Here is a 16154-nt window from a genome sequence, read left to right on the forward strand (position 1 = left end):
AAACATGAAGAACCAATGGATTTGTAACCATTTGACACTACTTCAATATAATTTCAACAAAAAAATGAATCAAAAAATAAAAATACTCAACGGATCGAACATCTAAGGTATATCGGCACTACCGGCGTGTTTCATATTGCATAGGTGGGATACAAGATATATCGTGGATATATCGGCTGATATCGTCATTATTTAAAATATTTGTCACTCCTAATATTAATTATGCATGAGTAACTTAATCTTTCATGTTGTCAAGCTTATAGTATAAAAAATGAGTGTGGAAGACCACGAATTATATTATTTTCTTTTAAAGGTAATAATATTTTATTAGAGAAAACTGAAGAACAAGATACATAAATTTTTGCTGCAAAATTTCTAAGGAATTTATATTTTACCAAATAATGGCTCCATTACATGAAGGTGCTTTCTGAGGGATGAAATACAAAAATGTCCTCTTTTTTTTTCCTTTAAAAATAGTGAAACTCAAGACTTGTGGGCTCATATGGTACGTGTATAACATCCAACCTGTTAAACGTATGCACCACACCGTGGTGATAACACAAGCATAACGTCAGGTCAATCAGATGATCATCGAATGGGCTACACTTGAATTAGGGTATTTTGATTGGTGTAAATTATTTTTATGGAATTTCTCACCTTACAAGGATCCACCATATTTTTGGTTCGTGTAATAATAATGCTAGTGTACATCTGTTGGACGGCTAAGATGTGAGACACGTGCCACTGAGCCCACAATTTTGATTTTCCATTTTACTTAAGAAGCAAAAGAGGGCAATAATGTAATTTCTCTTTTTTAAAAAACACTTCTTGGGAATATCGGTCCCTAGTCATTGGAGGCACTATTTAGTAAAATCCGATTCCTAGGAATTTTATGGTAAAATCTCCAAGATATTAGGTAAATTAAAACAATGATGCCCAATGCAAAGGGAAAAACAAAATACATTTTGTAAAGGACTCTAAACATGAAGCCCACCCGATAACATCCAACTTAGCCCTTTTAAACATCTGATACGTTGATCTACTTTAATTATGGAAACATCAATTATTCATTTCTTCCATAGAGCCCAAATACCCGCCGAAAAAGCTAGCATCTAGATCACCTTTCCTTTTTTCCCTGTTGCATACCCATGCCATGCTAAAAGAATGGCTTCAATGGATCGCAACACCACCCATATCACTTTGAAGGTATAAAAATATCTCTTCCACACATTTCTAGCAAATGGGCATTAAATAAAAAGATGATCAATGACACTACATTTTGCATGCATGACACAAACATTGGGAATCTCCATCTTCCTCTTTTGAAGATCGTCAATTGTCAGCATTTTTTTCTTCCTGCCAACCAAACAAATGCCCCCTACCTTAAGGGGGGCACTATAGTGCCAAACGTGTAACATCCTGAAATTTTCCTATTCTGGATTGTTAAAAGTCCATATATATATATATATATATAGATAACTAGGCCATGTCATCACTTAGTGACCCTTGACGCTCGGGTTATATCAATATAGAACTGCACAAATTCGATTAACCAATCGTATGAAGATTTGCCTGATCACTTAAACCTCAAGTCTAGCCTCGTGAATTGTTTATCTATGACCTAAATCTAACCCACCCATCACTGACTAATCAAGACAACCATAACTAAATTAAAGATCTACCCAAAACGGAGCCAACTATGGCCCGGATCTTAACTAATGGACCAAGTCAACCTATTTACTCTTTTAGCTTAAGAACCAACGGTTTAGAGTGATCATGACCGAATCACTATTTTCGCTAATTTTGAATAGGTTACACTGTAAACTTAGTTAATCCAGACCCTAACAACTGCGCCCAAGAAATCTCCCTACCCAATTCATTCAAAAAATGCCCCGATTATCCAAACAAGCTCTAGATCGCTTGTTAATAGCCCACTAATTTCGAAATTATAGAATAATGTTCGTCTCATTGAGCTTGATGTCCATCACGGGTAGAGAACCAAGAAAGTGCCTAGAACTGCTCAACTTGGGCCAGAAGCCAAGTGCTTGAAACACCCGAATCCCGTAGGCTGAAATCTGAAAACTTAAGTGAAATAGACCTTCCACTTTTTGGCGAAGTTGTGACATTCCAACTGTTGAATTATAATAAAACTCGGGCCATGAACCAGGGATATTTCCTAGCTCATATCTGTATAACTGGGACCCCGATCAAACATCGGTGACCTTTGATCGCAAATTGGGCCTTTGCGATCAATTGACTCATCCGTTTGCCACCAAACTTGGGACAACCCTTCATCTGACTATGGGGCACCTATTTCATAGCATAGATGGGCTAGGGGGCCAATGAGATGGCCCCAGGGACCAAAAATCTACCCACTAGGGGTATATATGTTAAAACAAGAGTTCTTAAGGCTATTTAGACAAATTTCCAAACTATATAAGTCCCAAAATCTCTCTCCTTCACTCTCATACAAATTTTGCTACAAGAAGGAGAGAGAGAGAGAGGAGAGAGTAGAGAGAGAGGGAGCTCCAAGGAATTGAAATTTGGGAATTTTCCCTCTCTTACCACAATCCCACGTTGGAGCTCACAACTCTGTCGCCATAGAAGCGGCCCACTGGTGATAGAAAGGTAACCCTCCAGCCCTCTCCAAATTTTAGCATCATAGAACCTTGTGCATGCTCCCTTATAAGCTATTTTCATTGTCACAGGGCCTCGATACGCCAATCTGCGAGATTGGAACCATATGAGCAGCATCTGAACTGTCAAACCATTTTTAGGTACAGACCATTAGTCTTAGGTGACCAATTATCGAACCTAGGCTGAAGTTAATGATTATAGGTGTGAAATTCGCTTTGCATGTTGATTAGTGAGAAATTCATTAATAGTTATTTCTCTTTAAATCTGCCTATCCATATCTAGAATAATAAATTGCTTGATTTTATGCTAGATTAGGCCAAGATATTGAATTGATGCCCTTCCTCACTTTAAAGTCTAATTATATGAAATTGATTTTTGATAGATCCCCAAATTTGCGACGATTTGGAGGAAATGTGCCCTCAGGTCATTAATACACTTTGATTATGTTGAATGCCTACGCTTATGGATATGCATGCCTAAATTTTTCTATGACTAAGAGTAGTTATGATTTCCCATAATATGCTAGATGATTAATTCATTTTCCGGGTTGACCAGTAAAATTTTAAGACCCACACGAGCAGCCCCACCGGTTGGGCCGCCCAGTGACTAATCTGACTGATTTAGGTTGAACACAGGTAGTCGGCAGTAGTTGGACTAAGTGGGTTGCTCGCATCCAATACCAGATATCCCATAATTTGCCTGAATCAGACAAATTAACCCACTAACTGACCAACCATATTTATTAACCATGTTGATCATGACTGTTGAACTTGAGACACCTTATGCCCATGTAGCACCCATTAATAATAATTATGATGCGATCCACAAGTCTCATGAGTTGGACATGGTGGAATGAGACACTATGCTTGAGTTGTCGGCCTACGCTGGGGTGACAAGCCTCCCCGTAGTGATCGCGAACAATCTAGGGTATAAATTTGCCTCGTGAGCTGTGCATGGTAGAATGGGACACTATGCTCCAGTTGTAGGCCTACGCGGGGGTGACAAGCCTCCCCGTAGTGATGCGAGTGATTTGGCTTACAATTCGCATACGTATGTGTTGTTTAGGAGTGATGAACCCAAAAGGATCAAGGATTGCGGGCAGAATGCCACTGCAGTCGCTTAGGCCCTGCGATCGGGATAGGGCATTAACTCTGTTAGGGTGTCCCAGTTTCTCCAAATTATTGGATGAATGAATGAAACTAAATACTTGACTAACATATTTACATCACATCGCATTAGTTAGGTTAGGGACTTGACAGTCGAGGTCGCACTGAGGGAGTGTTGGGCATTACAAACGTTAGATAGTGTCGCTCGAGGGAGTGTTGGATGATGAGGGCATGCATCATATCATAATGACATGCATATGCATTAAAAAGAGTAGCTAGGAACTTTGCGTTTATATGCTTTTCATTAATTGCTCCTATGAAATTGATAACTTGTGTAACTTATTGCTAATGGAATCCACTGAGTTGATCACTCACTCACACTCTGGGATAGTATTTTAAAACACCAACCAGACACTTCCATAGATATAGGTACTAGGAATCCGATGCGTTGGATGAGGCGTCCATAAACTCAGAAGAGGAGCTCTCCTATTGCCAGCTCCTAGGTAGGCCACTGTAGTTGCCCTAGAGCCAGCGATGGGGCCATAGGGTAGGGTTATTTTTGTATATTTTTACATATTTATATTTTTAGAACTGTAAACTTTCCTCGGTTGTAGTCCTCTACTCTAGATAGACATATTTCACTTGTCAACTGATTTACTTGCATTAAAATTTATGTTTATTCTAGGGTACATCGCATAGTCTATTTTAATTCTGCGAACTGCTCAAATGTCAAGTGAAATGAATTATAAAATCCTGCGATACAAAATGTAAGAAGTTTTCCCATTTATGTTCCTTAGAAAAAGACCCATGCATCAATCTATAAAATAAACGAAGCGAAAATTGATTTGATCTCGCCTTATTGCACACTATATGATCTTTCTTTATAATGGAAGGATGAGAGCATTGAAGCCAATCTAATAATTGAATGAAGATGACACCTTATCATCTGACAAGTTCCTAAACCATATGACAGGGTCCAAAACATTTGGTCACCTAATAGAGAGAAACCCAATGGTGGAAATATTCTCTTTTGGAAATATCTTAGCTGACCAGAAAACTCTTCTTTAAGCGTCATCTCTCTAATTCAAACATTCTTCCATAAATGAATCCTCTTTTCATCCCCAAAAATAACTTGATCCCCTTAAACTTAAGACCTCAACCTATTAATCATATGCACAATAACATTGGACCCTTAGTTCCTAAAAGTGGGATTCACTTAATAGGTCGCCGATCTGATGGGCCATACCATAGATAGGGTATAACCTAAAACTTTCCCAAATTACAAGATACCAGGTGTCCAAAATCTTGCATTTTTTTCTCCATCAAATCATCATCATCAAAGCCTAATCCCAACTACTTTGGGTCAGCTAGATAAATTTTAGTTACATCATTACATTATCTTAAATGTATCCTCAGTTAAACCATTGGCCAACAAGTCTTTTCGTACTACCTCCATCGATATCCTTGTGGACCTTCCCTTTGCACTCTCAAATCCTTCAACTTGAATCAACTTACTCTTATTCAATGTAGTTGTTGATCTCTGTTGCACATGGCTGAACTATTCAAGCCTACTTTCTCCCATCTCATTAACTATTAATACTACTACTGAGTTTCCTTGAATTAATTTATTCTGAAATCTATCCCTAACTTGAAACTTTTCTATCTCAATATCTTCATTTCTGCTATGCTGATCTTATGAACATGCTTCTTGACTGACATGGCTAGTCTTATAGCTATCCTATAAAATTTCCCCATTAAATTGTAATCACGTGCTTACCACCTATACTTTGGCTAACAATCAATTGTTCTCGTCAGAAAAAATTTTGGAGTATGGCCCATCCACAGTTAGAATAGCACTTTGGATTACCAAACTATGGGACCTTCTTGTAAGAACCCCTAGCATCAAGGATACTCGGTATATCCTGAGGCCAAGGTTCATATAATTCCCCAAAGAAAAATAGCAAGCTTGTATGTTGGATGTGTAAGAATTCTATAAGGTGGGCCTTATTGATCAACGGTCTAGATTTCCCTAAGGGTTGGATAATATGATCAGGCATACCAGTACACCCCACTCAGCTTTGATTCATCTAAAATTGTGTAAGGGGTGGTGCGCTACAACTGTGTCACACAAACAATGCTCTAGTTGGACTAGGATTGACAAATTTGTGTGGAGCCTTAGGGAGACAAGTTTCGATAGGTTTCAAACTCCCAACCCTCTAAACTATATAAACAGGGCTAGGTCCCCAAGCCTACATACAACTAAAGCTTCTATTCCTATCTCGGTGCTTCTCTAAAGGGTGTAAGGTGGGAAGACTATGACATCAAGCCTACAACGATGGCGTCCCAATTAGGTACGTCATTAATTCGGTTATCATATCTCCATACTCGATGCATAGCACGGTCCTTTGCAATTCTGCATATTATAGTTTACAGTTGGTATCAGAGGCGACTATGCATCGACTATGGCAGATCAGTTCAAACTATTGAATTTGTTATAGAACCTTGGGGTCGGATCTATGTGAATCAGATCTGGGCCATGGGTATGGTTCTTCATATACTTTTGGTGATCAGTTTCATATCTGAACCATTGATCTCACCACTGCTAACCGAGGCCGCATCCTTCGTTGTTGCTGATAAAGATCGCGGTAGCCATTAATGGCCAACACTGAGCTTGAATAAGAGGTTTCTTTTTCTTTTTTTTAAAAGGAGAATGGATTGTGTTACCGACAGCCATGGCACAACCCACCTTTTGTTTAGAGCTCGTGTCGGCATTTTTGTGGTCCTCTTTCATCCAGAGACAGTCAGACTTGGATTGATGGCAGCCATTATCGATGGCAAGATGCTGCCAAAGCTTGGGTGTGTCACTGAGGTTGTTAACCCATCATCAACAAGATGGGATCTAGCTTTCATTTCTCATCCTCCTCTCCGGTATGAGATCCGACGGACGTCCGTCTGCGAAAAGTGGGCAGAGACGATGGGTGTTCTAGGGTTAGGGTATCTCAAGCCCCTCTTATGCCTATTTAAGAGGCAGTAACCAACTTTGGAAACCTGCAAGCCCTGCCCCATCTTTCACCCTTTTGCCCCTCGTCCAGTAAGCCACAAGTGCAAGCCATCAATTTGGGCTACACCTATTTAGGGTCGTATTTGGCCCAAAGAATGGGTCAACACCCTTTATAATCTCGGGTGGTCCATATCAATGGATCCGCACCAGTCGGGTGTTGTTGGTGGGCCTATGCGCATTTAAAGTTTATATATGGGTCCTCTCCTTTTAACATGTTTATGAGTTAATATTTAGATCTGGACCATCTATTTAGCTCACAATGAGCGTTCAGTCTAGATTATTCACTAGATGAACAATATAACATCTGGACCTTTCATTATATGGACCTTAGGTATCGGATCTAAACTTTTCATTTTATGGGCATTAACATAAGGATTTGATCATCCATTCGAAACATGTTAAAAGTTCAATCTAAACCGTCCATCCTATGAATATTAAAGACCATATATTCTATGCTCATCGGTGGTGTTCAGATCATATCATCAAAGATCTGATTAGGCCTAGTTGTAGGCTCGTTACCCATTCTTTAGTAGCTAACATGGATTGTTGGAATGGAAAGTGAAACTTAACGATTTGTTTCACTTTATTAATTTTCTCCACCTTTTAATCGACGATGACAGCTATTTACTGGGCCAAAACAGACTAATTCATAGTCAATCTATTGAGGGCAATATTGAAATCGCAATCCTAAGTCTAAATTTGTGAAATTGAACCTGGTTGTGTTAGCCATCATAGTGACTTCAACCAATGAAAATTTTCACAAATTGAGACTTGTGATATTAGGATTCAAATAAAGGATTGCATGCAGTTGCATTTACGTTTCGATACAGACTGTGACAAAAATGCAGACAATCACCGTTTGGCAAGAATGTAGATGGTGTGGAGTAAACAGTGCTGGTGGTGTAAGGCTGAGAGACTCATCTCACCTGCATGTATTGAGTGTCTTGGATTTATATGATTAGAATAACTTAACTTCATGTTTAGGAGAGTCACTTGCATGTTATGACTGCCTCCCACAGGATTGAATATGATGTGATCGATTCTCTCCATGATTAAATGGTTGGGCCTATCTTCATCATGGATAATTAGACTGAAGGCCCTAATCAATTGAATTGATAAATTTTACCTGATATTCAATGGTTTTATGTAAATAATTTGCTAATGTGAGTATATTTTGTAACCTTTTACCATTCCAACTCAAACGCATCATGTTCCTACCTTAACCAGGTCTAATCTTATTCAATGGAAAGAGTTCATAGAAATTGTCTTGGGTTGCTTGCAATTGGACTTTTCTTTGGATAAATCAAAACCTCCAAAACCATCTAAAAGTACTACTGAGTCAGAGGTTAATCGTTACGAGGCATGGTCCAGATCCAACAATATGTGTCTCAAAATCATGAAGTATTCGATTTCTAAGACAAAGGGGGATGTCATGCCTAATGTGGATAAGGCCAAAGTTTTCATAACTGAAATGGGAAACTGATTCAAGAAATCTGATAAGGCGGAAGTGGGTTTCTTATTGAACAAATTAACAAGCTCATTGTTAGGGATTGTGCTGCAGAATCACAAAGAGATGGATTTAGGATAGCAATCCAACAGCACCAAGCAAACACAAGAGAACACAAAGATTTAACATGGAAAATCCTTTCGGGAAAAAACAACGTCCCAAAGCGACAAGAATTCCACTATGAAAGCATAGATTACAAAGATAGAAGACTTACCCAGCTTAAGCAATCCTCAAACCTCATCTTTTCTCCACCCCTTGAAACACTAAAATCCTTTTAAAAACCTTAGAATGCCTTAGAATACCTCCAAGTCCCATATACAACCCTTTTTATAGCTTTAGAAAGGAAGCAAAACGAAATAGGAAATAAAATCTGCAAAATTTGCGTTTCTACAGAAAATCTGCGCAAACCATCAATGATAAAAATAGTCTAGCGACCGGGGGTAAAAATCTCAAAAATACTCGATGGCATCGAGTGGCTTCAATGTCATTGAACTGGCTTCAATGATATTGAAGCATGCTCGATGTCATCAAGCTAAGATAGATTTAAGACATCTGACATCTGTCAGCAACAATCTCCACCATGTCTTCAATCTTCAAATGTGTAGCTTATTGTCCTCTTCTCTTATCTCTACCTCGCATCATAGCTTCATTAATACTTCTCGTGCACACTCCGTCCTTCTTTTACGTCATCGCCAAGCCCAGAGAAGTCGCACAGAACTTAAACTTCTCCATAGGAACAGCCTTTGTGAGCATGTGTGCCGGATTCACACTGGTATGAATCTTCTCCAGTGTTACGCCTCCTTTTTCAAGCACCTATTGGATAAAGTGGTGACGAACATCAATGTGTTTAGTACGAGAGTGATAAATAAATTTTTTAGCCAAATTGACAGCGCTCTCGTTATCACAGTTAACCGGCACGGCCTCCTACTAAAGTCCTAACTGATTTATCACGCCTCTTAATTAAATATCTTCTTTAAATACTTCTGTCACTGCTATATATTCTGCTTCGGTCGTGGAAAGAGCCACCACGGACTGAAGCTTCAACATCTAATTAATTACTCCATCCATTAGTACAAACGAGTATCCTGAACTAGAATTTCTGGAATCCACACTGCCTGCGTAGTCTGAATCCACATACCTTACCAACTTTGTTGTAATACCCCGTACCTTTTTGTACTCGAGTGTTATCATGAAGATCTAACTTAGTAATATAAACCTAGTTCATTGTACGTTTACCTTTATTTTAGCATAAGCCTAACCATACATCTTAGGTTTTGAAGCCCGAATAATCAGGGCTATGACATCTTGTACTTAACACGTCGCTTGATCACACTAACAGGGCTCCTTAGGAAGCCATGGATTAATCGTTATATCTCAAATCCACAGTTAAGCTGATTTACAACTGCTAATAGACAATCCATCATTGTTTACAATGATTAAATTATCCGACCAGCTAAAAATACCATCATTGTCCTTTAAACAAGTTAAGAGAACTTTTATTTCGGTTTAGGTCAAATTTGGAATAAATCTGACCATTTGAAATAAACTACATATATATAAATAGAGTCATCCCTCAGTTGACTGGCAGGATGGACCATCACCCTATTAGAAAAGTCTATTTTTAAGATTTCAATCACCTTGATAGACAGATCTAGCCGTCCATTGTCAATATTAGACAGTGGATCATCAAATTCGTTGTTCCACAGGACCAAGGATTCATAATATGCGTTAATTATAAACTAAACATGTGAGTAAACCATCACGCTCCCTCTAAACTAGGTAGGGAGCTCCAAGGATCACTAATGATCGAATCTAGACATGATTTGACTGTTGAATGGATGGGTATCACCATATGGAATGTAAAACCATCAAATAAGGCCCACCTAAACCTTAGATCTACCCGATCTTTGGTCAAGGGACCCATTTAGACCCAAGGAGTTTGATGGACGGGTCAGATCTAGGAGGGCATCATAGTAGGCCCCACTTTTAGGAAGTGGGAGTGCACAATACATGTGCACCCGCGGTACACTAGGCCATAGACACAGTCAAACTGAGCTGACCTGCGCCTGTATAGGAATGAATTCCTCCTCCTTTCCCCCTTTTAGCAGCATTTGAAAGATGCCATTGCTGGGATAATCGTGGCCCACCATGATCATTCCCTTGGATGATCTGAACCATCCATCATGTTCAAGGCGTGGCCCCGACTAAGACCTAACTATTTTCACATGATGGAAAGCATGTGCGTGCGCACAAATCCAATGGGCGTGCGACTTTCTCCGAAAATGGAAATTTGTTGCGTTGCTAGCTTGACAATCTGCATTCCTCCATTCTCTTTCATCCTAGTCGTCCGCAAATGCCTCTACAAGCATTCAAAGGGAGAAATACCAACCGTTGTTGGAGCTCACACGAATCGAAGGTGTAAGTACATAAACTGAAAGGTTTTACTGTTCCTTCTCTAGTGGCTGCCATAAATGGAAACCCTAACTTCTAGTCGATCTAAGCCATCCATTTGACGAGATCTCAACCGTCCAAGTTCCTGGATTAGGTTTTAAACAGCCAACTTATATAAAAGAAAAGGATCGGGTGATCTCTTCCCTGCTCTTTTTGGTTTTTGCAACCCTAGCTTCCAAGGCCATCCCTTAGCATGAATGAGCTGACTGTTTGAAAGGCCCATTCATTGCTTAAGTGAGCCAACTATTTGAAAGGTCTATTCATTGCTTAAGTGAGCCGACTATTTGAAAGGTCCATCATCTTACTTAAGTGGGTCGATTGTTTGAAAGACCCGTTCCCTTGCAAGTTGAATGAGCCGACTATTTGAAAGGCCCATTCTCTTGCTTAATGGATCAACTGTTTGAAAGGTCCATTCTCTTGTTAAAAAGGGGGTTAACTATTTGAAAGACACATCCTATTGCTTAAGTGAGCTGACTGTTTGAAAGGCCCATTCTCGCTTAAGTGAGTCGACTGTTTGAAAGATCCACTATCTTACTTGAAAGGGTCAACTGTTTGAAAGACCTATTCTCTCGACTGAATGGACTGACTGTTTGAAAGGTCCATTCCCCTATTCAAGATGAGCTGACTATTTAAAAGGTTCATCCCTGAGTATAAATGAGTTGACAGTTTGAAAGGCCCATTCATGTCTAAGTAAGCCGACTGTTTGAAAGGCCCACTATCTTGCAAGTCGAATGAGCTAACTATTTGAAAGGCCCATTCTCTTGCCTGAATGGACTAACTGTTTGAAAGGTCCATTCACTTGGTCAATTGGATGTGCATCCATGCATCCATGCACTTAAACAAGATCGCATCATGAAATATTTTGTATGTATTATTGTTTAAAACTATGCTTAACTAATGTAGCGTTGTGTAATATTGAGGGGAATTCACACTGAGCTGGCCACTCATTCATCAAAGATATAACCATTCAGTAGTGCAGGTGGTTCAAATGATATTCATGTTTGGATTGATGAGGAGCATGGTACAATTGTCAAGGATGCATGGTCGTAATTGCCAAGAGAAGCTACGTGATGTTGCGGCTCATATTTATACACATTTTATTATTTCACGTGTTAAATCTGGTAATTCTTGTATTTGTTAACAAAGAGACATTGGTTTGTATAAGTCATTATTGGGCAGCCGCTCTTATAATTTGAATGTATATCTAATTTCCTTTATGCTTGATTTGTTCACATTTCGCTTAAATGCTCACTTTGAAAAATAAAAGAAAAGAAAAAAATGCACGTGGAATTTGGCTGTCTTTAAAGGTTAACACTCGGGTTTTTGAAAAATGAGTCATATACTCGGGTTTCGAAAACCCGAGGCGTTACAGTTGGTATGAAAGCATGGTTTGGATAAACCAGGCCCTGGGGAAATGAACTTATACAAACCTTAAATGTCTCAAGTTAGGATATTTGAACTTAGGTGAATCTCCCTTAGACTTAGAAGAATGAATGAGAATGTAGAAACCCAAACTTAGGTCCCCTTAGAAATTATTAGAATAACCATTTGAACTTATGTACTGAAGTTCCCTTGTAACTAGGAGAAATTGAGAATATAGAGACTTGAGATTCTAAGTTCCCTAGAAAAATATTTGGATAATGGTAAGACTTAGAAATGAACTTAGGTTCCCTTAGAAATTATTAGGTTAGCCATTTGAATTTATGTGGAAGTCACTTGGGATTAGGGAAAGTTGAGAACATAGAAACATAAAACTTTAGGACCTTTTAACATTTTAAGTTTAGTCATTTGAATTTAGAAACAGAGACTTCAGTTCCCTTGAAAACTACCAAAATTATTGTCTGAACTTAGAAATTAAATTCATGTATCATGGGAGGACAAATACCCACTATGATGTATTTGAGATCAAGTAGGAACATTCCATGAACCTGGCACTCAATAAACAATCCTTAGAAGTCTAAAATTTGAATTTTTCTAAACAACATTGTCATAACATTTGACAAGTAGACGAGACATAGGCATCATAGGAATTTTTCTTAACCACCATAATTTACATTAGATTACACATAAGCACGTCCTAAACCTGAGGAATCGTACTAAGAATTGTAATTTTAACTTCCTAATACATCTCTTTACCTAAGAATAATATTTCCCATAAATTCTATCACGTGAAATTAATTAGAGGTGAAGTTATGGAATTTTGGGTAGATTTTCAACCACAGACTGAGCGTATCAGGACTAGATTTGGAATCTTAAGTGAACTTGAAAAATTCAAACTTAGATTTCATGTAGAAATCTTGGTCCTATGATTTTTGTGTTTAGATAATCAGAGTGCACAGTGGAAGCGTCAGGGCCACATAGACCATCCTTTTTGAGAATATAAGATTATATGATATTCTCCAGGAGTCTAGAATAATCGGGATCACGGGTAGATGAAATCATATTTAAGTGAGTTACGCTGTTTGGTCCAAATTCCATATCCTAGCAAACTATAATGGTTTTAATGCCTTGATCAGGCAGAAGATCAAGATTTACCAGGATTTGAAAATGATACATAAAGTCATCTGTTCTGCGTAGGCAAAGGACTGATGTATTGGGCTCAAACTTACTATAACCATCCACTCATGTTACCTCAAACATAGCAAATAGGAAATTATATTGCACTATCAATTAGTAGGGAAGTATTAAGGGGGGGGGGGGGTGATATAATATTATTAGTGGTTGCCTAAATGAACTTGTAGTCATAGTAAATACGATAGGACATTTTGATGTAGATAAACATTAAAATAAATCTTTAATATTGGTTAATACCGAAATGGTTTTAGATCTTTAAAAGAAATTGATTTACTAGATAGGAGACTTAAGGGTTGTGGTAAATTGGGATATAGCATTGAAATTTCACACTTAGGCATGTAAGAAATAGGCTACACCTTGTTACCAAATATCGAGGATGAGATTTTTTTTTTAAGGGGGGTAGATTGTAACACCCTGTACCTTTCTATACTCGAGTGTTATCGTGAAGATCTAACTTAGTAATATAAACTTAGTTCATTGTACGTTCACCTTTATTTTAACATAAGCCTAACCATATATCGTAGGTTTTGAAGCCTAAATAATCAGGGCTACGACATCTTGTACTTAACACGTCGCTTAATCACACTAATAGGGCTCCTTAGGAAGCCATGGATTAATCATTATACCTCAGATCCACAGTTAAGCTGATTTACAACTGCTAATAGACAATCCATCATTGTTTACAATGATTAAATTATCTGAACACGTAAAAATACTATCATTCTCCTTTAAACAAGTCAAGAGACCTATTATTTCGGTTTAGGTCAGATTTGGAATAAATCTGACCATTTGAAGTAAACTACATATATATAAATAGAGTCATCCCTCAGTTGACTGGCAGGATGGACCATCACTTTATTAGAGAAGTCTATTTTTAAGATTTCAATCACCTCGATAGACAAATCTAGCCATCCATTGTCAATATTAGACACTGGATCATCAAATTCGTTGTTCCACAGGGCCAAGGATTTATAATATGCGTTAATTATAAACTAAACACGTGAGTAAACCATCACGTTCCCTTTAAACTAGGTAGGGAGCTCCAAGGATCACTAATGATCGAATCTAGACATGAGCTAACTATTGAATGGATGGGTATCACCATATGGAATGCAAAACCATCAAATAAGGCCCACCTAAACCTTAGATCTGCCTAATCTTTGGTCAAGGGACCCATTTGGACCCAAGGATTTTGATGGACGGGTCAGATCTCAGAGGGCATCACAATAGGCCCCACTTTTAGGAAGTGGGAGTGCACAATACATGTGCACCTATAGTACACCAGGCCATGGACACGGTCAAACTGAGTTGACCTGTGCTTGTATAAGAATGAATTCCTCCTCCTTTCCCGCTTTCAGCAGCGTTTGAACGATGCCATTGCTGGGGATCATCGTGGCCCACCGTGATCATTCCCTTAGATGATCTGAACCATCCATCATGTTTAAGGCGTGGCCCTGACTAAGACCCAACTATTCTCACATGATGGAAAGCACGTGCATGTGCACAAATCCAGCGAGCATGCGACTTTCTCCGAAAATCGAAATACTGCGTTGCCAGGTTGGCGATCCGCATTCCTCCATTCTCTTTCATCTTAGCCGTCCGCAGATGCCTCTACAAGCATTCAAAGGGAGAAATCCCAACCGTTGTTAGAGCTCACACGGATCGAAGGTACACGTACATAAATGAAAAGGTTTTACTGTTCCTTCTCTAGTGGCTACCATAAATGGAAACCCTAACTTCTAGTCGATCTCATCCATTTATTTGACATGATCTCAACCATCCAAGTTCCTGGATTAGGTTTCGAACAGCCAACTTATATAAAAGAAAAGGATTAGGTGATCTCTTCCCTGCTCTTTTTGGTTTTTGCAACCTTAGCTTCCAAGGCCCATCCCCTAGCATGAATGAGCTGACTGTTTGAAAGGCCCATTCGTTGCTTAAGTGAGCCCGACTATTTGAAAGGCCCACTATCTTACTTGAGCAGGTCAACTGTTTGAAAGACTCGTTCCCTTGCAAGTTGAATGAGCCGATTATTTGAAAGGCCCATTCTCTTGCTTAATGGACTGACTATTTGAAAGGTCCATTCTCTTGTTAAAAAGGGACTTAACTGTTTGAAAGACCCATCCTAATGCTTGAATGAACCGACTGTTTGAAAGGCCCATTATCTTACTTGAGAGGGTCAGCTGTTTGAAAGACTCGTTCTCTTGACTGAATGGACTGACTATTTGAAAGGTCCATTCCTCTATTCGGGATGAGCTGACTATTTGAAAGGCTCATCCCCGGGCATGAATGAGCTGACTATTTGAAAGGCCTATTCATGTCTAAGTGGGTCGATTGTTTGAAAGGCTTACTATCTTGCAAGTCGAATGAGTTGACTGTTTGAAAGGCCCATTCAATTGCCTAAATGGACTGACTGTTTGAAAGGTCCATTCACTTGGCCAACTGGATGTACATCCATGCACTTAAACAAGATCACATCATGAAATGTTTTGTATGTCTTATTGTTTAAAATTATGCTTAACTAATGCGTCGGTGTGTAATCTTGAGGGGAATTCACACTGAGCTGGCCACTCATTCATCGAATATATAACCGTACAGGTAGTGCAGGTGGTTCAAATGATATTTATGTTTGGATTGATGAGGATCATGGTACAATTGTCAAGGATGCATGGTTGTAATTGCCAAGAGAAGTTGTGTGATGTTGCGGCTCAAATTTATACAAATTTTATTATTTCATATGTGTTAAATCTTGTAATTCTTGTATTCGTTAACATAGAGACATTGGTTTGTATAAGTCATTATTGGGCAGCCGCTCTTATAA

This window comes from Magnolia sinica, chromosome 1 (assembly GCF_029962835.1).
Source record: "Magnolia sinica isolate HGM2019 chromosome 1, MsV1, whole genome shotgun sequence".
Lineage (NCBI taxonomy): Eukaryota > Viridiplantae > Streptophyta > Magnoliopsida > Magnoliales > Magnoliaceae > Magnolia > Magnolia sinica.